Here is a 3,416-nt window from a genome sequence, read left to right as displayed (position 1 = left end):
TATATATATACATCTATATATACATATATATATAAATGAGGTGGTATCAACAAGTTCCCGGACTAGTTATGTTTGACCCTTTAGCCTTCAAATTGCTCTGTCAAGAGTATTGCCTATTAATTCACAATGTCTTTTGTTAAATCATGCCTTATCTCTTACTTTTGATGATGAAATATTGATGATGTGATTGTATATTTTTAGAATGACATCGTAAATTAAAAGTGTGGAGCCAGATATGGCCAGTTTGAACATAAACAAAAGGTAGAATATTTGGTTAGGGTATGGCATGTTTGAATACTACAAGGTTAATAAAAAATAGCAGCTTATTTACCTAAGTTTCTTATTTCTTTATTGCCCACAAGGGGCTAAACATAGAGTGGACAAACAAGGACAGACATAGGGATTAAGTCGATTACATCGACCCCAGTGCGTAAATGTTACTTAATTTATCGACCCCGAAAGGATGAAAGGCAAAGTCGACCTCGGCGGAATTTGAACTCAGAACGTAGCGGCAGACGAAATACCGTTAAGCATTTCGCCTGGCGCGCTAACGTTTCTGCCAGCTCGCCTAGCTTGTTTACCTAAGTTTCAACATAATCTCCTTTGAAATAGTCAACTTGCGCAGGAATTTATCCAGTCCTAGCGTTCCTGCCACTTTTGGAATCCAGCCTCGACAATGGTGTTAAATCAGCGACCTCTGAGCTTTATTTTCGTCCTGGAAAAGAGATTGAAGCCTGCACATGCTAAATCTGGCAAATAGGGTGGTTGCGGAAGTGATACCATGTTGTCTTTGGTGAGAAACTGGCGGGAGCTCGGTGACAGGGTGTCTTCTTGTCGCGAAGAACCCAATTCTTCGCGCTCCACAAATCAAGTTGCTCTAGCTGAACGTCCTCCTTCCCTTAAACATTTCAAAATGTCACAGTAGAACTCTCAATTGATGGTCTGGCCCTGGGGGATCGAATTCATCATGCACGATACCGAGGATCGCGGATGTCAAAAAAACAATGAGCAAGTTTTTGATTGAGCTGTGACCCTGTTATACGCCCGTGCCACTCTAGACATTGCATAGGACGCCTTTGCTTCGTTGCCGTTAGCTTGCCTAATCACGCTCAATGTCTCTGTAGCAGACTTTCCGAGTTGAACGCAAAATTTCACGCTGGCTCTTTCTTCCACCTTTCCTGTCCATGACAAAAACGCAGACGACAGCGTATATGTGACATCGCAAGAACACAAATTTCACAACTTGCGATGTCACTCGGTACACTGTCTCATGCATGTCGCTGCTCGGTCTCACTCTACGTGCAACTGTGTGCTGCTATCTGTTGGTGACATACTGAACTAGTCCGGGAACTTTTTCATACCACCTCCTATGTATGTAGATTTTAGGATTCAAGCGAATCAGTTCCTTAAGTAGTAAAGCATATATGTTGGGCAGGGAGTATAAAATAGGGTATCGCATGATTAATACCAGGAGATACGTATACTGTGTCCGAGTCCATTACACTACGCAAGCGTAGAGGGCCGCTTTCCGACCCGATAATGGGGCCAAAGCCCTCAAAAGTGCCCTCCGCAGGAGCTAGCCGGAATGCCGCCCGAAGGGCAGCTCTATGACAAGTATATATATATATATATATATAAACACACACATAAATATACATATACATATATATACATATATATATACATACACACACACACGCACACACATACACATAAATAGGTGCTACTTTGGCGTGTGATCTACAAGGGAGATTACTTTAGGCTATTTTAAAAATTATCTTCTACATACTTAGCATAGTAAGTGTATTCCTTCAAACTTCTTACTATTTTAATAATAATATATATATATTTACACATAAAAATGTGTGTATACACACGCACACGCACACGCACACACACACACACACACACATACATATATGTACATATACATGCATACATCATGTTCTTCCGTCAGAATGGGAAGGACCAAACATACATATACATAATCACACGTCTGTATAGGGTGGGGGCATTCTAAAAGTGGGATTATGAATTTCCAAACGAACACTCATCATGTCTAGAGAACATCAGACAATTCCTATCTTCATAGAATCTCTTTTCTACATTGCTATTAACATACCATGCACTTGAGGCCAAAAGAGTTGCCTCCCTTGAAGTATCTCCAGCAGACGATGTTGATTCTATTTAACGTCGTCTTTTTCAAATTCGCTTGGCTTAGAATGGCAGTTAATTGGGGTTGGACACTTTTCTGGTCACCAACCTACTTTGCAGGGTGTTTGTAAAGTAAAGCAACACACTAGAGTTCTCTCCCATCGATCTCCTCCCATTGGCGTTCTTAATCGAAAGAATCTTAATGGAGAGATCAATGGGAGATCGATGGGAGAGAACTCTAGTGTGTTGCGTTACTTCACAAACACACTGTGTGTGTGTGTGTGTGTGTCTTTGTGTCTGTGTTTGTCTCCACACTGTCGCTTGACAACCGGTGTTTGTGTGTTTACGTCCCCATAACAGTTATAACAATTATAACAGCTTCGGAATTTTAAAAAACCGAAATCAACTTTTGATGAATATAATGCTTGACTAACAGCTTAATCCCACTTTTTTTTAGTTTTTGTTTATCAAATCCACTCACAAGGCGTAGGAGGAAACTTGAAGCCAGTGCGTATGCTTATTGGTATAACGACCGTCCTAAGATATAACTACTATTTCGAAAGTGAGGAATTCTCTCTCTCCCTCTCATTCACTCTATCCACAAACTCTACTATACTCCACTTCATTCATGCCACTTCACTCAATCCAGTTACTCTGCTAACTCTACTCAATCAATTCCATTCAAGCAGCTTAATACCACTCTACTAACGAAAGGTAGATATTAGATATATCCAAATATGTGTAAAATACCTTATCTCAACGTTTTGTTAATTTCTATGATAAATATTTCAACACACTTACTCATACTGACCTTTATATTAGGGCCGCTACTGTATGTTTGACATAAATGTTTATTTATATGTGTTTCTCACAGAACGTTTTGTATCTTTTGATTTTCATTGTTTCGGAATTGTCCTACACTGAGATTCTATTTCTTGAATGGGTTAAACTTGTATAGAGTGTTTATAAAGTTAATGGAGACTTTGTTTCGTATATCATCATCGTCAGCAGTAGCAGCAACAACAGCAGAAGCATTTAACGTCTGCGTTCCATGCTGAGAAGAGTTGACAGGATCCGATGATCCAAATGGATTGCATCATACTCCAGTTTCTACTTTGCTATGTTCTCTTCAGCTCGATACCCTTCCTAACGCTAACCATTTCACAGCATGTAGTGGGCACTTTTTGCTTTTTCTTTCGCGCCACCAGCACGAGTTTTAGTCGCCATACAATTCGCGCAAGACTACGAACCGTGAGTGGTAG

This window comes from Octopus bimaculoides, chromosome 14, assembly GCF_001194135.2.
Source record: "Octopus bimaculoides isolate UCB-OBI-ISO-001 chromosome 14, ASM119413v2, whole genome shotgun sequence".
Classification (NCBI taxonomy): Eukaryota; Metazoa; Mollusca; class Cephalopoda; order Octopoda; family Octopodidae; genus Octopus; species Octopus bimaculoides.
Note: the sequence above shows the minus strand (reverse complement) of the source record.